Raw genomic sequence first — 24,788 nt, forward strand, 5'->3', positions numbered from 1 at the left:
GCTGATGCACAATAAGCAAAATGGTGCACAATAAAAACTAAAAATGATCATATTGTACATACAGTTAATTTGATGTGCTTTTACAAATTTTGATACTATTTTCATGTTCAAAATAACAAATATTTGGATTTAAAAGCACCATTTTATCTTTCACAGATGCAAACTTTCTCTCAAATATGTAACTATTTTTGTAAAACAGTTTCTTTTTTCAGATTCGTCGATCTGACATTGAAAGCTTGTGTTTTATAGTCATTGAAAAGCTAAGATACAAATCTATAACTTTCGTGTTTTGAGTCAGAACCGAAAATCCCTTTAGGGTTCTCGTTTCTGAGTTGTAAAACCATAATAAAAACATGCTTTGCACACTTGAATAATCCAATAATCTATCTTTTAGAGAAAGTTTTGAGCTAGAAAATAAAGGATTTTGAAAAAATACATAAAAGAACAATGAAACTAGACAAAAATATATTTTTAACGATACCCAATTTGCTGAAAAACAATGAAGGAGCATTGATATACAACCCAATAACATTCTTAAAACAGGAGATGAACAAGAGTGGATCAGCCTTTTTTGTATATTTTATGTTATTTTTTGGCTACCTATGCAAAAAATCTAAAAAAATAGAAAGAGATAGATCAAGATATTAGCTTTACATTGCCACCAAGATCGCCTATCGCCTTGATCTGATGAGCAATTGAGAAGAAACATCATTTAAAAGATATATTATTCCTCCTAAACATAGGAACAACAAACATAAGCGAAGATGAAGAAGTTCACATAAGATATATTCGGACTTGAGGGAGTCTAACTAGTACTCTAAAAAAAAAAAACACTTTTACTATTTAATAAAGCATAGAGGGCACCCTATCCAACTCTACATAATTAGCCACAACTACATAGGCACCCACATCCTCATCACTTGTTGTCATAAATTCTAGGTCAGCGCATCTTAGCTATTTCATTTCCAATCATGCATATATTGACCCATATGCTTTGTTGAGGTGTGATCATCCCTAGGGCATCATGATAATGGATATAGAGAGATAGCAGTGAAGGCATGATGGCCATAAAGAGGGATGAAGGGGTTAGGTCAGGCCTTTTTTGTTGCTTAAAACCGGTGGGGAGATGGAAAAGGCTGGTCTGGTTTAGGTGTTACTTTCTTAAGCACACTATTAAAGTTTCATGCTCGGAAAAAGCCAGCCTAACTGGAAGCGCTACCATAAGGCGGGAATCACGATTTTCAGGAAGCGAGAACTAGAAGTGGTGTGGAATCGTGCTTCCTATGCATGGGAATCATAATTCCCCAACAAGAGAATTTTGATTCCCATAACTGAGTTTTTATTTTTATTGGAATTATAATTCTCAAGTTGAGAAATTTAATTTCTCGCATATATGAATTTTAGTTTTCGTTATTTATAGTGTGATTTTGTCTAGTTCATCCACATGCCCTCTTTTTCTATTGTTCAACTCAAATAAATGCATGAATTTACATAGCATATAGAATATAAATGCACATGACTTGATTTGAGTTTTATTGTTTTGATTGCAAAAAAAAAAGTTTCTTTTATTTTTTTGAATTACCATATCTAGTTTGATATGTTTTTCATGTACATGTTAGACTGTCGTTCTCTTTCTTAATTTCAGTTGTTTATTGTTTGTTTCATAATATAGCTAAATATGTTCAAAACTTCAAATTGGTGAATTTTGGAACAGAGGATAAATAGCTCATCAACCTAATTTGTATTACTTTTTGCACATATGAAATCATTAGTAATACATAATTAGTTACGTGTTAAATATTCATTTTGTTAACACACACACACACACACACACACACACACACACACACATATATATATATATATATATATATAAGATTGTGCACTCTTATTCATTTCTTGTTGTTTAAAGGTGCCATATAACAGTTAATTATATTGTTAGGCTTAGTTGAAGTTTCCTAGAATTATGTATGATGAATTGCACGTCAATTGCTCCACAATTTTTTTATTATATCAATGTTTTGTATTCAAACTTATGAACATGCAGTTTTTAAAGGATTGGTATTGTCATTAATTGTATGTGTTATTTAGTTATCATATTGATTGATCCTTTAAGTAGTTTTTCTAATAAGATGATATAATTGTCAATGATAGATATCATTTATTAATTATTCATTTTGATATATTTCTTTTTTGTTCAAAAAACAATCTTTAAAAGTTGTTTTCTTACATAAATTATTTTATCATTATTTCTCATAACTTCTTATATCGCTTCTTGAACAATTCTTCCTAATGCTTTCTATTTTGCTTACTACTTTATGAATCATCCAAAAATTTGGATTGATTGCTTCCCATACCCCCTTCCTGTTTTGGATTGTCGTTCTAGCAACCATGGTCACAACAATACATTATACCCAAGCACACATCTCAAGTTTGACATACGAGTTAAGTTTTTTTTTCATGAAGGATAAGAAAACCACCCTCAAAATCAGAGACCTAATCACACGGGCTAAGCCTTCTATACTTATGGTCGTTGTCCCGACGGTGTAAACCCACAACAACATTCAAGTTTCAGTGTTTTCTTATATAGTGGAAACACCTGTTTTGGAAGGGATTTAGATTTTTTAATTTTTAACTAATAAAAACTTTTTTTTTATAATTGAATGTATAAATATACATCTTTACTCAAATATTTTTAAAATGTACTAAGCATTATTAAAAATATTAAAATAATGTCCATGTATGTTTGGGTGACCACTTGTTTACATGACAGGTCCATCCAGCTGGCTAGATAACCTGATCCAAACCCAATTCCCCCATCTCCACCCCACCCTCCAAAAAAGGGTAAACCACTTTTGATGATAGAAAATTAGGGAAAACAATAAAAAAGAGATCGGCATGTTAACTTTTCAATGCCATCACGAGTACATTGATATGATGAGCAATTTAAAAGAAACTTCCTGGTCTGAGAAATGTACGACCTCACAAGGAATTACCGCCCTAGATGGTTTACCTGGTCTTTGACAAATATACTTCCTCACAGGAATTCGCCGTCCTTGCGGCTACCCGATCTTGAACAGTGTACTTCCTCACAGAGATTCACCACTCTAGTCGGATTACCTGATCTTGATCATACATGCCCACGCAGAGAATCCTTTGCGGACAAGGTCCTCAACAGGTACTGAAATCAATGATACATGCATCAAAACAAACGACGACTCTCAGGGTCGATAGCCACCAATAATGGGCAAAAGTATATATATATCATCAATGAGCATCACATCACTTCATATGGTATTCAATTCATAAAATCACCCATTTCACCAATAAGGTTCCAAGAATCATAGTTCACTATTGAACTTAAACATATATCGTATACTTTCAAAATTTGAGGTCACATGCATTTCAATCATATCATACAAAAGCATATTATCCTATGCATTATATCATTGTCACCAAGAGCATTGCATTTTCAAAATCTAACCTCAAAGCATGAGTTCTATACAATGTGATCATGGTATATATCAAGAATCAACTAAACCTCAAGATACGTAATTTCTACACAGTTCGAGTTATGCACACAAGATTCAAATCATATATGCATCTAAGACATTCAGATAATTACATCATCTTCATAAGCATTCACAATTTTTACATCAAATCACATTCGACTATATTCAACATGAAACACACGCACAAACCTCCTAAGTAATTTAGTTAGACATTCATGTCTCTTCAATATACTTACTCAGACAATCACAATGCAATCCTCTGCAATACAACTACGTAGGCGTGATTTATCATCAAAAACTAAGTGTTTGTAGTCGTAAGGTGACGTTCCTCTAAATAATCTAAACTAATAATTTGTAGGCGTATAAGTCAACCACCTAGAAGTTAATCATTTATAGGCGTAACAAGTTAACTACCCAAAAACTAATCAGTTGTAGGCGTGACATGTCATTTACCTGCATAAGCATCATAATCATAAGGGTCTAGGTTGAACAAAATTCATACGTAATTTCATTAATAAACTTTTACTTGACAAGATCCGTACTGGAAAATAAAAAGTCTTACCCAAACTTATTAAAGTGTTTATTCACTAATTCCTTACCTAACCCGTCATGATGAAAATAAACACGGTTCACTACTTTTATTGCTACTAGTGAGGCAACTTGGGTTGTTGTTGCTGACTTTCCTTCGCGGTTCGCTTCTTCAGATCTGCTTCCTTCTTGCGACAAACTCTGGTGAAATGCCCCATCTTTCCACAATAGAAACAACCTCCAGTGTCTCGAGGGCATGGTTGTTCAAGATGACTATAATTACACTTCGAGCATTTTCGACTAGACGATCGATGTAGCTTGATTCCTTTGCCTTTTGTTTCTTAGATGGGGATCCCTGCATTCTATCATTGGCAAGTCGGTATTTGCTAACTTCCTTACTACCAACTGACTTTTTGTTCTGAATATCTTTAACTTGCTTCCCTTGCTCCAAGCCTTGTGTGGTCAGTTGTCACCCATCGTACTTTCGCTTATGGCGATATTCTTTCACTGAATGGTCCACCTTACCACAGAAAAAGCAAACAATAGAATTTTGGGGGTACAATAGATTCCGGGGAACTTTATGGTTATCCATCTGATTATCGCACTGACCCTGGAAGGTGTTCTCGCAAGCCACACTATGACTCAGGCTCTGGACCATAGATTGGAGATGAATAACGGCTCCGGTCAAAACATTTATTGTCTCACTCATCTCATTATACGACAACTAAATCGAAGCAAAATATTTTAATCAAATTAAGTACAAAACAACAAAATCAATAGTACTTACCGTGCGATGCAAATGTCGGATGGTTAAGAATCACTATTTTCCCTGTCGCACTGATACCAAGTTGTAACGCCCCAAAAATCCAGGACTTGTAACTTTTAGAATAGTTTAGAAAGCTTTGAAATCATATAATTATCAGAGTCTAAATAGTACTTCAGCGGAAAATGATATTTTTAAAACAAGTCGATGGACCTTGAGCGCATTACAGCGTAAACTTTCCTTTACCGAATTTCGCAAAACTATTTAAATCAAAGGGTTTTAAAATGCAATTTCAATGATTTAGAATTTGTTTGTTGAAACCAAGAAGAAGTTTACTAAAACAGTTTTAGTAACTCAAGGTTTTATAAAAAGAGAAATTTGAAATACACTCTAACTAAAAAAAAAATCACATGATTTTTTGTGATTTCTTTTGCCGACCTCACGAAGTTCACATAAAATATAGGTAAGAATGAAAAAATTTGTATATATTTTGTACGAGGATGAGGACGTTTGCATATATTTTGTATAAGGATGAAGAAGCCTACATATATTTTATGTGAGGATAAATAAGTCTACATATATTTTTTGCGAGGACGAGAAAGTCCACATATATTTTTTTGCGAGGATGAAGTAAACTTCATGAAGTTCGTATAAAATATATATGAACTTCTTCATCACTGCCTATAATATATGTGAATTTTCTCATTTCTGCCTATATTTTATGCAAACTTTCTTATCATCGTCTATATTTTATGGAACTTCCTCATCCTCATAAATATTAGTCATTTTTCGCTTATATTTTATGAAAACTTTGTGAGGTTAACAAAAAACTATCATGTGTATCTACTTTTTAGTAGGAAAGTATGATTCATCCAAAAAGTTATTTTTTCAAAGACATTTCTCCTAAATGGCTCATCAAATCAAAGCGATCTTAGTGACGTTGAAAAGCTAACACACCGATCTGACTGTCATTTTTATTAGTTTTCTTAATTTTTGACATAAGTGACCGAAAAACAACATAAAATAATCAAGCTAGGCACAAATGTGATGGTTCGTCTCCTTATCTCCTTATTTTGAAACATTGTTAGGGTTATATCTCAACGTTCGTTCATCGTTTTCTGATGATTCAGATGTTTTTGACAATGCATTTTTATCTAGTTTCTTTGTTACTTCATGTATTTCTCTGAAATCCTTAAAAATCAGTAGTAAAGACTGTCGTAGAAGAAATTTGCATATCCTCATAAGGTCCGCACATGAGAAGGTTAAATGGTCATTTTAACGCCCAACATTTGCCGTTTTGGTCATCGGGTGAATTTTGAAAAATTGTAAGTTGTTTTGAAAAACACGTCATTTTTATCTTAAAACATCCTTGCATGTTTTTAATGATTAATCCAAACCTGTAGATGTGGTTATTATTTATTCACTAAGAACCATATTTTGAATCGAAACAATTTAACAAAAAAAATTCATTTTTAGTTAAACAAGTTTTTGGTTTAACATGAACCATTGGATTTTTTTGTTCAACTAAAAATACATTTAAACATGAAAAAATGGTTAAACCAATGCATGTTTTATACTAAATAAGACATAAAGATCACATCTATCCATTTAGATTAAGTAAAAACACATGTAAATATGTTTTTTAAAAGGATCCAAAATAGTATGGAAGATAAATGGTCCGGAGCTTACCCATTACTCTCCTATATTCATGTAATTTGGAAATCGTTAACAAAAAGTCGGCATCCGCATGCAGTGATGCTACAGTGATCTATGGATGGCACCAACACACCAGACCCCAAAACAAAAGGTTAAACAAAATACCTCCTTTCCACTGGTGCCCCTCTGAATTTTATATTCAGGAAGAACGGCCTGATCTTGCTTCATAGGCAAGGACAGCAATCCCAGCATTGGCTGAAATTATTTCAGCAACATGAGTAATTAGACTACCACAGAAGAAAGAAAGAAGCAAGATCATACTTTCTGACATTGCAAGTGTAGAAGATGCTGGCTTTTGATTAAAACATACTTTCCCATTCCTAAAAGAAGCTATATTACAGAACGCATATACAGTACCGCATTCTTCTTCAAGGTGCAAGCACAAGAACTTTGATTGCTCCCTGGCTGTTGGCCGCCAACATTGTTGGACTATCACTCTTCCAACAAACAGCACTGATGAAGTATGATGTTGCATCATCTGTTAAAATGTAAACTGTAATATATATATATATATATATATATATATATATATATATATATATATATATATATATTATTTAATATTATTATATTTTTTTTCTATTTTCCTTTATTTTCTTTTTTAGCATCTAGTTCAATAAAAACTAGATATTTGATCCAGTCAAGTTCCTGTTGGAACTTGACTGTGCAAATAGTTGTTGGACTGTAGTCCAACAGCTTTAATAAATGTTGTTGGACTATAGTCCAACAGCTATAATAATAAATGTTGTTGGACTGACTGTAGTCCAACAGCTATATTAAGAGACATTGGACTTCCAACGTCTCTTTTGGAGAGCTCAAAATGAGCTCTCCTCTCTCTTCCACTTTTTTGTATATATAGGGGTGAACCCCTTCAATGTAAACTACTATGCTTCTTAAGCATTTTGTTCATGAATAAAGTATTATTTATTTTTCAAGTGTTCTTCCTTTTATACCCTTTCAAGGGTCATGCTTATAGTGTCTCCAATAGACACTTGTTTGTGAGTTATTAGTGCATTTGTTGAAGACCACCATTTCATTACATGGTATCAAAGCTACGAAATCCTTAGATCTTGAAGTGCTTTCGCCTTGATTTCCGTGCCACATTTACAAAAGGTGTTTCATCACCCTGTTTTTGGCTCAAGAAGATTTGTTTGAAGAAAGGCAAACTTGTGCTACAAAAAAAATTTGGTTTTGTATCATCTCTTATTCCTTTATCTACTCTTTTTATTTTTCTCTCTCTCTCCTCCTATTTATTCCTCTCTTACCCTTGTAAAAGATGGATGACAATGATAAGATCACCATCATTCCTATGAAGCTAAATGATACTAACTATGTAATGTGGGCTTCGATTATAAAGCACCACATTTGGGGAAAAGGTTTATGGGGTATAGTGGATGGTTTCGATTTGGAACCTAAACTATCTCTTACCAAGAAAGAGGGTGATAAAGAGGTTCCTCTAACAGAAGAAGAGAAGAGTAAGGCGTTAGCCACTTATGAAAAGAAATGGAAAGAATGGAAGATAGGGCATGCAAAAATTATGTCATGGCTCATCAATAGCATAAACATTAAAAAATGCTCTAGTCTAGATAAGTTTGAGCATGCCGATAAGGCTTGAGAATACCTCAAAAACATGTATTCCCTTAAAGATATTGCACATGTATGCAATTTACAAGATAAAGTTCGGACAATGACTCAAAAAGATAAAACTATTCGAGAATATTATAATGAGTTGTCCGAACTTTGGGAAGAGTTGGTTCTTTTTGAGCCCAAATGGCATTGTGCCGAAGATATCGAGCTTCGCCAAAAGCAACTCGATATGGAACATTTCTATCAATTTGTGAATGCTCTAAGGCCGGAGTTTGAATCCACCAAATCGGCCCTTTTACATCGTGGAAAAATTCCTTCTATTGTTGATACTATAGAAGAGCTCACTATGGAGGAAAATAGACTTGGAAAAAGTACTCCAAAAGTTGATGATGACTTCGTTTTAGTTGTATCTAGACCGAGGAATCATACTCGTACTTACAAGTCGCCTCATTTTGAAAGGCAAAACGGCGACTTTGATAAAAGAAAAGTTATTTGTCATCATTGTCATGAACCGGGGCACTATAGGCCTTAATGTTCAAAGTTAAAAAGAATAAAAGAAAAAAGAGTTGCATGTGTTGAATCCGAGTCAAAAGATCAAGATGCACCTGTGTCTATGGCTCAACTGATGGAAATCCTTCAACCTCTTTTCAAAGGGGTATCCTCCTCAACCGAAGCCTCAACTGGAGCGGCAGTTGCATCTTTCTCCGGTCCAGGTAATTTTCCTTGGCTTTTAGATTCTGGTGCTTCTTTTCATATGACCCCAGATGTTAATAGTCTATACGAATGTCTTAAAAATAACTCAAGTGTGTCAAAGGTTTTTACAGCCGATGGCACATCTCTTGAAGTAAAAGGAATAAGATGTTTTGAAAATCTTCAAAAATCCAAAAGATTTTTTATCCCAGAAGTTAGATATATCCCTAAACATAATTTGAATCTCTTATCTGTCTCGCAAATATCTGATTATGGATGTAATATCTCCTTCTCTTCTCATGGTTGTTGGGTACAGGATCGCCAGTCAGGGAAGCTGATTGGGGAAGGCCATAGAGAAGGACTTTATTACATGGACTTTTTGGAATTACCCAAGAATGCATTTTGTTATAATATTCAGAAATTAGAATTGGATTTACGGCACAAAAGGCTTGGCCATCCTCATATGTCTAAAATTCAATATTTTCCAAATTTGGAAAAATTTTGTAATTCTGAAAATTTTTCTTGTAAAGACTGCATTCTTGGCAAAATGAAAAGGTTACCATTTCTTAGTAGAACTTTTGTTTCCTCACGACCACTTGAGTTAATACATTCGGATGTTTGAGGCCCCGCACCAGTTATTTCCAAAGGTGGTTATACATATTATGTCATTTTTGTTGATGACTTTTCTAGACATACTTGGATTTATTTTCTTAAACATAAATCTGATGTCTTTGCTAACTTCCAAATATTTCATAAAATGGTTAAAAATAAGTTTCAAAATGATATTTCTGTTTTTCGCACTGATTCAGAGGGAGAATTTATGTCCAACGAATTCAAAGACTATCTCAATTTACATGGTATTACACATCAAAGATCATGTTCACACACTCCACAACAGAATGGCCTAGCCGAACGCAAACATCGGCACATTATGGAAACTACTAGGACATTGTTAATTGCAAATCAAGTTCCAAAAAGTTTTTGGGCTGAAGCGGTCCTAACTGCCACCTACCTCATTAATAGGATGTCATCTTCCTCATTAAAGAATATAACTCCAATAGAAAAGCTTGTTAATTTAACTCCAGATTATTCTAGATTAAGAGTCTTTGGATGCAAATGTTTTGTTTTCACTAACAGAAATGACAAACTCTCTCTTCGTGCAATCTCATGTGCCTTTTTAGGATATGCTGATAATCAAAAAGGCTACAGGTGTTTCGATTTTCAAAATGACAAATTATATGTGTCAAGAAATGTATCTTTTTTGGAAAAAGAAAGCTTCTTCGAATTTAAAAAATCAAAGGATGTCACTGAATACTCGTTTTTAATTGATCCAACTTCAAAATCCAATGAATGTGATGTTGGATGTGACCTTGACAATGATCAAAGTCCTATTATTGTTGAAAATGATGATAATGAAGAGCAAATCCATAGGGATGTTAGTCTACAATATTCAAGACGTAGAGAGCAAAATTTTCCATATGCATTACAAAAATACTCTGAAGTCTCACCTAGAAGAACATCTAGAATCTCTAAACCTCCAGAAAAATTTGTGTGTTATGAATCTTTTTCACCCACGTATAGGGCCGCCATTACATTAATACAATCATATGTTGAACCATCAACCTATTCTCAAGCCAAAAATCATATAGAATGGATAGAAGTCATGAAAATAGAATTGGATGCACTAGAAAAGACCAATACTTGGACGATACAAGATATCCCTCCGGGTAAGAAACCTATAGGTTGTAGGTGGGTATACAAAGTCAAAACCAAAAGTGATGGGACCCTGGAAAGATATAAGGCCCGTTTAGTAGCAAAAGGATATGCCCAAGAGTATGGCATCGATTATGAAGAAACATTTGCTCCTATGGCTCGTATGACTACTGTTAGAACTTTAATAGCCTTGGCCTCCATTAGAACATGGCCTATCTTTCAATTAGATGTCAAAAATGCTTTCCTGAATGGGAATCTCGTTGAAGAAGTATACATGGAAGTCCCACCTGGTATGAATATCCCTAAGGATAAAGCTCTTCGTCTAGAAAAAGCTCTTTATGGTCTTAAACAGGCTCCAAAAGCCTGGTATGACCGATTTAGTCATGTTATGCTTGATATTGGTTTTCAACCTTGTTTAACTGACACTGCTTTGTTTGTTAAGAAATCTGATGCAGGCATCATTATTCTTCTTCTCTATGTGGACGATATGATCATCACCGGAGGCGACAAACAAGGAGTTGCAAATATCAAATATCTTCTTAAAACTCACTTTGAAATGACTGACTTAGGTTTATTAAGATATTTTTTAGGCATTGAAGTTGCTTATTCCCCTCGGGGGTATTTGATAACTCAATCTAAATTTGCTCTTGATATCGTTTTCAGGTCTGGAATTACAGATGATAAGAAAGTAGACACTCCAGAAGTTGTCAATGTTAAAATGAAAATTGATGATGGAGAACTTCTTGATGATCCTACTCCTTATAGACAGCTTGTTGGAGTTCTTTCTTATCTTTCCATTACTAGGCCAGATATAACTCATGTGGTTCATACAGCCAGTCAGTTTCAGCATGCTCCCACCTCCGTGCACATGGGAGCAATTTTGTGTATTATTAGATACTTAAAATCCTCTCTTTCACGAGGACACTTCTTGTCTGCTTCATCTTCATTAAATTTAATTGCATATACTGATGTTGACTGGAGAGGTGATCCCAATAATAGACACTCAACTACTGGTTTTTGTGTGTTCTTAGGTGAAACCTTAATTTCGTGGAGGTGCAAGAAGCAGCAGAAAGTCTCTCTTTCCTCCACCGAAGCTGAATACAGAGTCATGGCAACCACCACTATGGAGGTTGTTTGGCTCAGACGATTGCTAGCGGATATGAGAGCTAAAACAACGCAAGCTTCAAAGATGTGTTGTGACAACAAAAGTGCGATCTACATTGCAAGCAACCAGACATTCCATGAGCCCACTAAACACATTGAGATAGACTGTCACTATGTCAGAGAGGAATACTTACATGGAACCATTGATCTGCCATATGTTACATCAGAATATCAATTAGCATACTTCTTCACCAAGCCTCTCGCTGCTCCCAGATTTCACTTCCTCTTAGACAAACTTTCGCTCATTGTACCGTAAGTTTGAGAGGGAGTGTTAAAATGTAAACTGCAATATATATATATATATATATATATATATATATATATATATATATATATATATATATATATATATATATATATATATATATATATACAACAACAACAACAACTACGCCTTCATCCCAAAACAATTGGGGTCAGCGATATGAACCAAAAAAGAAATTCATTTTGGGTCTTCCACATGAATCCTTTTCCTCCAATCATTTCTATCCAACGCCATGTCCTCGGTGAGGTTCAAAGCATTCATATCCTTTCCTATCATCTCCATCCAAGTCTTCCTAGGCCTACCCCGACCTCTTTTAACTAATATATTTTCCCATTTCTCCAACCTTCTAACTGGAGCATCATTAGGCCTTCGCCGAATATGTCCAAACCACCGTAAACGATTCTCTCGCATCTTATTTTCAATGGGTGCAACACCTACCTTCTTACGTATCTCTTCGTTCCGAATCTTATCTTTTATTGTATTACCACACATCCATCTAAGCATCCGCATCTCAGCTACACTCATTTTTTGAATATGATGTCTCTTGGCAGCCCAACATTCCGTACCATATAGTAAAGCGGGTCTAATAGTCGTCCTATAAAACTTTCCCTTCAACCGCAATGGCATTCTACGATCGCACAGCACTCCAGTAGCACTTTTCCATTTCATCCACCCAACCTTTATCCTATGATTTACATCTCCATCAATTTCTCCATACTTTTGAATGATGGATCCCAAATATTTGAAATAATCATTCACCGGTATATCTTGCTCACCAAGCTTCACTACACTCCCATCACTACTTCGTTGCTTACTAAACCGACATTCCATATATTCAGTCTTACTCTTACTCAACTTAAAACCTCTAGCTTCCAATGTCTGTCTCCATAATTCTAACTTAGCATTAACCCCAGCTCTAGACTCATCAATCAAAACAATATCATCAGCAAACAACATACACCACGGTACATTTTCTTGAATTGATCTCGTAAGCTCATCCATCACTATCGCAAATAGGAAAGGGCTTAAAGCAGATCCTTAATGTAACCCAACCGTTATCGGAAAATTGGTTGACACCCCTCCACAAGTGCGGACATTGGTTACTACTCCTTCGTACATATCTTTAATTATACTAATGTACTTGAGAGAAACACCTTTCTTCATCATTGTCCACCAGAGAACGTCCCTAGGTACTCTATCGTATGCCTTCTCTAAATCAATAAAAACCATATGCAAATCTTTGTTCCTCTCTCTATATCTTTCAATAAGTTGTCTAAGAAGATGTATAGCTTCCATAGTTGATCTTCCAGGCATAAAACCAAATTGATTCTCCGATATCATGACAACCTTCCTCAACCTAGACTCAATCACCCTCTCCCAAAGTTTCATAGTATGACTCATGAGTTTTATACCACGATAGTTTGTGCAATCTTGTATATCACCCTTATTCTTATATAAAGGCACCAAAGTACTCTTCCTCCACTCATTAGGCATCTTATTTGTTCGCCAAATCAAGTTAAAAAGATTTGTCAACCATTCTAAACCTTTCTCTCCCAAGCATTTCCAAGCCTCGATAGGTATACCATCTGGGCCAACTGCCCTTCTTGATTTCATTTTCTTCAAAGCCTCTGCAATTTCTTTCTTTTGAATCTTGCGCATGAAGTCACGATTTATCTCATGAAAAGGAATGGAGAAGTCTCCAAGATCTTGAGCATGACTATCATTAAATAGCTTATCAAAATAATCTTTCCATCTCTCCTTAATCTCCTCATCTTTGACTAAAACCCTTTGCGTTTCATCTTTGATACATCTAACCATACCCAAATCCTTCGATTTCCTATCTCTCATCTTTGCAAGCCTATAAATATCCTTCTCGCCTTCTTTGGTATCCAACTTGTCATAAACCTCCTTATATACCTTAGCCCTCGCGTTTCGAACAACTTTTTTAGCTTTCTTCTTTGCTATCATATACTTCTCCAAATTCTCATTATCACGACTCTTACTTAGATTTCTATAACACTCTCTTTTAACCTTAATAGCTAATTTGACATCCTCATTCCACCATGATGTATCCTTACCTAGTGGTGCACCGCCTTTAGACTCACCCAATACCTCCTTAGCTACCTTTCTCATACCACCCGCTATCTTATTCCACATTGATTTTGAATCCTCCTCGAGACACCAATCAACTTCCTTAACTACCTGCTCTACAAACATTCCTTGTTTAGCTCCTTTCAGTGCCCAGCACTTAATTCTAGGATCTATCATATGTCTATCCCTTTTGCGGCATTGTCTAATTCTAAGATCTAAAATTAAGACTCTATGTTGTGTAGCTACACTTTCTCCTGGTATAACCTTACAATCGATGCAACAACCCCTATCTCTCTTTCTAAGTAGGAAAAAATCTATCTGACTCGTATTAACCCCACTTTTAAATGTTACTAGGTGAGACTCCCTCTTCCTAAACCAGGTGTTTACTAAGATCATATCATAGGACAAACAAAAATCTAAAATCCTTTCTCCACTTTCATTTCTTTCTCCTATACCATAGCCTCCATGGATATTCTCAAATCCATCCCTACTAATGCCTACATGTCCATTAAGGTCACCGCCGATGAAAAGCTTTTCTCCATAAGATGTCTCTTGTACTACTCCATCTAAATCTTCCCAAAATTGATGCTTAATAGAATAATCTAAACCTACTTGAGGTGCATAAACACTAATAATATTAATAATATCCGTACCTAATACTAATTTAATAAGTAAAATTCTATCACCCTTCCTACGGACCTCAACTACATTATCTATAAACTGACGACTCATAACAATCCCTACTCCATTCCTATTCCTATTTATTCCTGTATACCAAATCTTATATCCCCAAGGTTCTATCACTTTAGCTTTCTCACCTACCCATTTGGTCTCTTGAAGACATAAAATATCAATCTTTCTCCTACACATAACATCTACTAACTCTACCAACTTACCAGTTAAAGACCCTATGTTCCAAGTGGCTAACCTAATTTTATGGTCTTGGACTAACTTCTTTACCCCCACCCGTCAAAGAAGTTAGTCCTAATTTTATGGTCTTGGACTAATTTTATGGTCTTGGCTAACCTATATATATTATTTAATATTATTATATTTTCTTTTATTATTTTCTTTTTCTATTTTTCTTTATTTTCTTTTTTAGCATCTAGTTCAATAGAAACTAGATATTTGATCCAGTCAAGTTTCTGTTGGAACTTGACTGTGCAAATAGTTGTTGGACTGTAGTCCAACAGCTATAATAAATGTTGTTGGATTATAGTCCAACAGCTATAATAATAAATATTGTTGGACTGTAGTCCAACAGCTATATTAAGAGATGTTGGACTTCCAACGTCTCTTTTGGAGAGCTCAAAATGAGCTCTCCTCTCTCTTCCACTTTTTTGTATATATAGGGGTGAACCCCTTCAATGTAAACTACTATGCTTCTTAAGCATTTTGTTCATGAATAAAGTATTATTTATTTTTCAAGTGTTCTTCCTTTTATACCCTTTCAAGGGTCATGCTTGTAGTGTCTCCAATAGACACTTGTTTGTGAGTTATTTGTGCATTTGTTGAAGACCACCATTTCATTACATCATAAAGATCCAAATCTATGCCATGCTGCAGGCTTCGAAATTGCCTGAACAAATTAAAACCGTCAAAGTACATGTTAGGCAGGTGGAAAATGAAGGTGATTCCAGGTGGCATAACATAAGTTCGTATCTGCATTCCCAACCTTGTGGTAGATAAATACATCATTAGTTTCACTGCCACATGCAATATATTCGTTGCTTACTGTGAGTCCAACAAAGTTCTTTTCATTGGTGTGCCCTTTAAATACTCGCATCTGATCCATACAAAAACAAATAACACAACTGTCAATCGCATATTTTTCCTCAAAGCTTCATGCTATCTAACTTTCATCAAGAAATTGCAGAGAGATGAACTGGTGATCAGCAAAATGCATTTCTGTTATACAAGGAGCAATAGCAGGCAACTTGCTAACAGTACCATAAAAAAACATCTACAGGAGGTGGTGACTACACAATGTTGGGGGAACTCATGTTGAAGCAAAATGGCCTAGAAGAAGCCAGAAAAGCAACGGCTAGACTCCATAAAAAAATTAGATCTTTTGAACAACTATGAGCCACGAAAGTATCTCAAACAGTATTGTGAACATAAAGTCACTGAAGTATAAAGAAAAGATCTAGAAAATGCAAACTTTATCTTTCCACTCAAATGATGCAAAAAGAACAGATCCAGAAAATGCAAAATCTGTATCGTTGTTTTGAGCTTCTTAGGAATGAGACATATTTGTAGAATCACATTTTTATGTTTATGCTGAAAAAACTAAAATTGCAGTACCCATACAAACAGACAAAAATCACCAAAATACCCCTATAAACAAATAGATATGCACACAAATGTGTAGCTTCAACATAAATCTCAAACTACAATGTCATAGTGATGAATACGATATGCTTCATGTCTGCATAACTCTGATTCCCTATACCAAAGAAAGGACTTGGTACAAGATATTAATGACGTAGGAAAAGATCAAGTTAAGACATGAGAAAAGTAATAAAACATACAAGAGAGTTTTCCTTTACATCCCACAGCCGTAATGTACCGTCTGTTGATGCTGATGCCAGCTCATTGTTGGATAGAAACTTCACATATGAAACTGCTTTTCTGTGTCCACTGAAAACATGCAATGGTGCATTGATATTTCTCAAGTCATAATAATGAACGTGATGGTCAGTAGAACCAACCTGTACCAAAAACAGAACAAACACCATGTAATAACATCAAGAGTAAGAAAAATGGTGGGAAATCAGGTAAATACATACTGCTATATATCTGCTTGAACCTGGATTGTATTTGACAGAGCAAATATTTGCCTTCATATCAATGTTTAGCACGCTTGCTTCTTGCCTGGTGCACCAGACCTTAACCTATATCAAACAAATAAGAGATTCTTTAGATAGAAAAAGGGATGGCACCCAGTACTTTCTTCAATTTCTGGATGGCTAATAAGAATTTTATCAAATATTTTCCATAAGAAAAAAAACAAAAAATACATTCTGAAATCCTATATCACATCAATGCGAGTCTAAATTTGCAAGACTATGAAACCATGAAACATCATGTGTCCTTAAAGCAGAATTATTGCTACAAGCTAAGAGCAATGGCAAAATGAAGTTAAAAAGATTGGAATGCAAAAAGCATGACGGCTTAGTGAGAAGAGAACTGAATACATGAGGAAAAGCAACAGAAGAAATTGAGAAAGCAGGATTTGATATTGAAAGAATGCACAAGTTACAGCACAGATAAAATTTCAGATTCTACTTTCAGACTTTCAGTCTCATGGTAATTAATGCCATCTAAATGTGAAATATGAAAGAACACTAATGAGAACACACAGTACATATGTATCTTTGTATGATTTCGTCTAAGGAAAAAACAAAAAGCATCTATATTGCATTATAGTAGTTATGACTGTTCTCCTTCCCACACCCCACCCCATCCCCCAGTAGACTGCTCTCTTCATTGGGTTTTTATAAACTAACCACACAGACTTTTTGAATAACAATGGAATTAAAAAAAAAGATCATCTCTTTTTTTTCTTTTTTGGATAGAACAACTGCAAGATAACCCTGTGTGATTCAAACCTAATGATAGTGTGACCCATGGTTGCCAGTTGAGGAAGCAAGAGCAGGAAGCGATACGGGAAGTGGGAGCGGGAGCGGGAAGTGAGGTACTTTCAAAATTTTAGGAAGCGGGAAGCGTGGAATCACTTAAGAACGAATCGGGAATCGTCTCAAAAGCGACCTAGGAAGCGAACCGGAAGCGGGGGGGGAAGCGAAAAAAAAATACAAAAAAAAATTGAAAAAATGGGGGAAGCGAGATGGAAAGGGAAGCATGCTTCCCATTAAAAAGCGGTGCTTCCCCGCGCATTTCGGAAGCGCGACGTTTCGCGCTTCCAAAACGTGTTTCCCCACTTACCTAGGCGCTTCCGGTAACTCTGGTGTGACCTAACCATCCAACTATCTCATTCAATCCCCTCTGACAGAGGTTACATAAATAAAGAGTCATGGTAAGCTACATGCAATTCCCTAGCCTCTTGCCATTTCATATTTAACTGCATCTATTTACAATACTATGACAAAGATTTTCCTATCGACATAAAAAAAGCCACATAATTCAATGGTGTTTTCGAAGAATGTCTGGTCATTTGGCCTAAACTGGATCTGGAATTCGTTTGCATGACATCAGAACATAGTTTCATATACTAGGTTTTGAACAAAACCTTGGTTTCAAAAATCTAGAGCAGGTTTTCATTTCAAAACCTGGTTTGTCGTGTTCTACCTTTTCAACCCCTTCAAGCTTAAACCCCTCCACCCCCGCTCACTCCAACTGCTTCTGGGTTCAACTTTTGGACACCCAAGGGTAAATATGTTCATCTTGACTTGACGTCATGCATGTCTGGAACTGTGGTCACGACTGTTGTGCACATATATTGGACGAAAAGGAGATAAGGTTATAGATGGCCACCCCTAACCACGTTCTCCAGTTAGGTTCATAATAAGAACATAAATGCTTAGAACATGTTTGCTTTGGTCACAGGTGGGATGAGGAATCAAGGCTGAGAATCCAGGAGCTCTGATTGTTGGTCACAAGGTCGGCCTTGTTACCAACTTTCACAGGAATCGAGGAGCATTCTCAAGCAAGAATCACAATCAAAGACAGAACTTTCTCGTGTTTCACTAAACTTGAGAAAGTTCTGTGATTGTGATTTGCAATTACAGGAAACTGAGAAAAATCAAAGAATCACATGGTATTGCAAATGTGCACATCAAACATAATCATTATAACTCCATCATCAAAAAGTTAATTGCAGAACTCTTCCCTCCAGGTTGACCCCTGATTCCGAATCTCACTCCCAATGTGTCACCATGGATCATGCTATGGTCTTCAGAGTTCATTACTTAAGGAAGGACACATGGTACACCCTTTACAATTGAAGACAACTGCTCATATTATAGATAAAACCATATAAGGGAGGATATACAAAGGAAGATAGATCGGGTAAGACAAGGAAGTGTCCAACAAAGATGAGAAACCATAAAGAAGTTGATGAGAGAGCTTAGTTAGATCCTCAAGGGAACATACTGTATGATGCTTGTTCTCTAGAATACTTGAATTCAACGTTTGCAATTTTTTTCGGTTCCAGTTATGTTTTCCAAATGAACAAACTGATCATCATTGTACATCAACTAAACACACTTGACCAAAAAATAAACCTCTAATGTTCTCAAAATCAACAGTCATCATGTCAACACTATGCTGCATCTAAGAATCATGAAGATGAAACTTTTTGTACCTTAAAATCATCACTACCAGATACAAGCATTGACGGCTCCGTCCTTGAAAAATCAACACTTCAGACTCTCTTCCCATGCTCTTCATATTCCAAAATACTCTGAAAGTCCAAAAACCAAAAGTTGATTATTGTTCATATATATTTTATAAAATCATTTCCAATAGGAGGTAGCCTGTTTACCTGGCGGGTGTTTACATCCCAAACAGTTACAATGCCTTCATAATCACTGCTTGCAATCTGGTTTTTAACGTATTTATTCCAACTCAGACAACTAAGCTTCGACCGAGTGGACATCTCGACGACTGGGCAGTGTACTTCAGCAGGCTGACTTACAATCTAAAAAGGAGACAATGTGCACTAAACATTAGACACAGTTGATCTATTTTCCAGCAATACTGATCAATGAATCCTGAGTACTCACTGTAGAAAATTCAAAAACTTTGATACGTCTAGAGACTCCAGCAGTAGCAAACAACAAATCATCTCTATCAAATTCAATGCTGTATTTACAATTGATAGGAAGTCAGGGAGAGGTCTATCCATGCTACTATGAAAATACAAAGGAATGATAAATAAACCATAAACTTTGAAAAAACAGACCGATAATATGAGAAACAAAGGCAGTGTTGAAACAAATTAAATGGCAGAAGGAAGTTTTAATGAGCAGATAACCAGAAAAAATATAGCCTTACAATTGAAGAAAAGCTGGAAACCATCAATTTAACAAAACAAGGACAAAAAGAACTAACTAAAAGTAGGAAGTCACAATACTAAGCTATTCCACTAGAAATTAGCATCCTTGGTGTATTATTTAGCAAACAATCAGAATTAATCACAAAGTAAAAGGATAAGGGGCAAATGGGAACATCATACTACACATACTTCATGGCAAAGGATATCATCCAGTAACATAATACATCAAGCACATTGTTTATCCACACAGTCAGTTCTAAACTGCAAAACAAACACTTGGTACCATTTCCTTTCTGGGTGGCAATGGAATAAAAGTTCTTAGCTCTCTAGCAACATTTTACAGTTCTAGTGGCAGAATTATATATCCATTTTAGGTTATTGTTGTTAAATTATGTATATATAAATATATATATATATATACATATACTTATATATATATATACATATACTTATATATATATACATTAGTATATATATATAAGTATATATACGTATATATGTATATATACATAATCATTTAGCTTTTTCCTGTTTTGTATAAACCAAACACCCGATAGGGGTGTTTTGGTAATTCCATATGTAATTTTTGTTTTTTACTTTTCTTTCTTTTTTTCCCCTTTTTCTTTTCCTTTTTTTATTTCTGTTTTTTGCTTTTTGGAACCATAAAGGGGCCCCACCCATCTAGTCGTTGGGGCCCCAACAGTCATATTTATGACCGTTGGGGCTCCCAACGACTAGAAGGGAGCCCCCTTTATGGCCCCTCTAAAGTGCTCTCCTCCTCTATAAAAGGAGGAGGTTCCCCCTTGTAATAGCATGGGTTTTTCAAACCCCTCTCTTCCTTTCTTCAATAAATCCAACTTATGACTTTAAGTCATTTTCTATATTCTTGAGTTTTGTGTATGCACATTTGGTATTTGTGTTCTTGGCTCTTGTAGTCACTCTTAAAGAGTGACTTTTGCCCTATTGGTGCTTCCGCCTCTTTTCATTACATGGTATCAGAGCTCGGTTGGTGATTGGGCTTCTCTTTTGTCATCTTGGAAAGCGTGCCTCTCAAAGTTTTGAAGAAAGGAAATATATTTGGTGCCGATGGAACGTGACTCTAAAGTGGAGCTCTCTTTCAAGCTAAATGGGTCCAACTATCTCATGTGGGCCTCCGCTATGGAAAATCATCTAAGAGGTAAGAAACTTTGGGGCTTTGTTATGGGAACTACTCCCGAACCCTCTCTTGTTCTTACCAAAATTGAAAATGATGTTGAAAAGGCTTTAGATGGCGATGAGCGCATCAAAGCCATTAATGAACATCAATCCAAAATCGAAGATTGGGAAAGTAACCATGCCAAAATTTTGGCATGGTTTATGAACAATGTAGATCTTAAAAATTGTGCTAATATTGCCAAGTTTAGAAGGGCCAATGAGGCTTGGTTTTTCCTTAAGGGTATGTATACCCAAAAGGATCTTGCTCGGCAATTCTTTTGTCAAGAAAAAATTCGTTCCACCAAACAAGTGGATATGAGTGTCCGGGACTATTTTAGCTCTCTAACCCCTCTTTGGGATAAGCTTGCCCTTCTTGAGCCCAAATGGGTTGCTCCACAAGATATTGAGCTTAGAAGGGAACAAATTAAAAAGGAGTTTTTTTTTCAATTCCTTCATGGACTTCGCCCGGAATTTGAACAAGTGAGGGCATCTCTTCTCCATAGAAGCAAAGCCCTACCTATTGAAGATGCTCTTGCCGAGGTATGTCAAGAAGAAACTCGACTTGGCTTGAGCATTAGGAATGATGAGGTTTTGGCCGTTAATAGGCCCGGATCAAATGTTAAAGCATATAGACCTCCCCACTTTAACAAAAATATCAATGGGCCTAGAAAGGGAATCATATGCCACTATTGTAATGAACCGGAGCACATTAGACCGGTGTGTCCAAAGCTTAAAGGAAAGGTTGCCGCGGTTGGAGAAAATTCTCCAAAGAAGAAAGAAAGTACCAAAGAAGGAGATATCAAAGAAACTCTTAATCATATCTCCGAAGTGCTCCAACACCTTCTCAAGTCTTCTCCTTCAACATCCGGAGCCGCCATCGCCTACTCTTCATCTCCTCCAGGTATGTGGATACTAGATTCTGGTGCTTCTTTTCATATGACATCTCATAAAACCTCTCTTTCAAATGTTTTTTCCGAACCCATGTCCTCCTATGTTTCAACGGCCGATGAAACGTCATTAAAAATTGAAAGTATTGGAACGCTTGACTTCAAAAATTCTCAAAAATTTTTTGTTCCTAAAGTAAGAGTTGTTCCAAAAATTAATTTAAATCTCTTTTCCGTTTCCCAAATCACCGACCATGGATGCCAAGTCTCTTTCTCACCTAAAGATTGCATCGTGCAGGATCTCCAGTCAGGGAAGCTGATTGGGCAAGGCCATAGAAGGGGTGATCTCTATTTTATGGACTTTTTGACGCTTCCATCTAAGTCATCTTGCAATCTTGTTAAAGACAAAAGTATTGGAATTTGGCATGAGAGACTTTGTCATCCAAATTTTGTAAAAATGACTCTCTTCCCTTTTTTGAACAATACTTGTAAAGACAATCACATGACTTGTAAAGATTGCATTTTTGGGAAATCTAAAGCTACTCTGTTTCCTCAAAGAAGTTATTTTACCACTCGGCCATTTGAACTTGTATATTCCGATGTGTGGGGACCTTCCCCAATTTTATCTAAAGGAGGTTTTTCGTATTATGTGGTCTTTATTGATGACTTCACTAGATTTACGTGGATATACTTCCTAAGTCGCAAATCTGAAGTTTTCTCTTTCTTTAAAGAATTTCATGCAATGGTTAAAAATCAATTTTTGGGAAATCTATCTATTCTTAGGACAGATTCGGGAAGTGAATATATGTCTAATGATTTTCAAAATTACTTAAAAGAAAATGGAATTTGCCATCAACGTTCTTGTCCCAACACTCCGCAACAAAATGGTCTTGCGGAAAGAAAGCATAGGCACATAATAGAAACTACAAGAACATTATTGATTTCAAAAAATATCCCAAAATCCTTTTGGGCCGAAGCGGTTCTAACTTCAACATATCTCATCAATAGAATCCCTTCATCCTCTTTGAAAAATCTTTCTCCATTTGAAAAACTTTACAATATGTCTCCTGATTATAAAAGATTAAGAATTTTTGGATGTAAATGTTTTGTCTTAACTCGCAAAAATGATAAACTTTCTCCTAGGGCTATTGAATGCATTTTTTTGGGATAGGGCGAAAAACAAAAAGGATATCGATGTTTTGACATAATTAAGAATAAACTTTATATCTCAAAAGATGTCACATTCCTCGAAGAAGAAAATGGTTTTTCGCATCAACCAAATGAAAATATTGACTATTCCTTTTTATTTGACTTGTTACCTCAAGAAAACATCATAGATGATCATATCGATCCTAATGAACATCTTAATGAAGATCTTGTTGAACATCCAAATAATGACCAAAACTTAGAAGAAAATGCTTCAAGACAAATACAAGTCTACTCTAGAAGGAATGAAAGAAATCCTCCTTGTGCCCTTGAAAGATTTTCTCAAAGTGAGTCGATAGAAGAAACCTCTCAAAGAAGATCCAATCGCGTTCCTAAGATTCCAAATAGATTTGTTTCTTATGACTCTTTTTCCCCAAATTATCGAGCATGTCTTCTTGCTCTTCACTCCTTTCATGAACCATCTCATTACAATGATGCTAAACAATATGCTCATTGGAATGAAGCTATGGAGCTTGAACTTAATGCCCTTAAAAATGCACAAACTTGGGAAATCATTGATCCTCCCAATGGCAAGAAACCCATTGGATGTAGATGGGTGTTTAAAGTAAAAACTAAGAGTGATGGTTCATTGGAAAGATATAAGGCTAGGTTGGTAGCCAAAGGTTATGCCCAAGAGTATGGGGTAGACTATGATGAAACTTTTGCCCCAGTTGCTCGAATGACTAGTGTTCGAGCCCTTATTGCTATAGCTTCTGTTAAAAAATGGCCCATCTTTCAACTTGATGTTAAAAATGCCTTTTTGAATGGTAATTTAAATGAAGAAGTTTATATGGAACCACCTCCAGGTATGAATTTAAATGGAAAAGTTTTAAAATTAAAAAAGGCTTTATATGGACTTAAGCAAGCTCCTAAAGCTTGGTATGACAGGTTTAGTAATGTATTAATCAATTTAGGTTTTTCTTCTTGTTATACTGACACTGCTCTTTTTGTCAGGAAAGGTGACTCCATTATTATGCTTCTGCTGTATGTTGATGATATGATCATCACTGGGAATGACAAAAAGTGAGTAAATGATGTTAAGTCTATGTTAAAAGATACTTTTGATATGTCTGACCTTGGTTATTTGAGATATTTTTTAGGAATTGAAGTGGCTTATTCAGCGTGTGGGTACATCTTATCTCAAATGAAGTTAGCTGCCGAAATTTGTACCAAATCAGGAATATCTGATGAAAAGAAAGTGGAGACTCCTGAAGTTATCAATGTGAAACTAAGACTTGAAGATGGTGTTCTTCTTGAAGATCCAACACCTTACCGTCAATTAATTGGATCTCTCACCTATCTATCCATCACACGTCCAGACATAGCTCATGCGGTTCATGCAGCAAGCCAATTTCAGCACGCCCCTACTACAGTTCATATGGCGGCCGTAATGAGAATTGTGCGATATATCAAAAATACCATCTCCAAGGGACTCTTCCTATCCTCTTCCTCATCTCTT

General features: G+C 35.6%; 1 pseudogene; it reads right to left on the minus strand.

Moving 5' to 3' along the window:
- Nucleotides 1–6,733: 6,733 nt before the first annotated feature.
- Nucleotides 6,734–24,788, minus strand: part of LOC149848168 (E3 ubiquitin-protein ligase COP1-like) — a 30,576-nt pseudogene continuing 12,521 nt past the window's right edge.

The sequence above is a fragment of the Nuphar pumila genome, chromosome 1 (genome assembly GCF_984573655.1).
Source record: "Nuphar pumila chromosome 1, dmNupPumi1.hap1.1, whole genome shotgun sequence".
Lineage (NCBI taxonomy): Eukaryota > Viridiplantae > Streptophyta > Magnoliopsida > Nymphaeales > Nymphaeaceae > Nuphar > Nuphar pumila.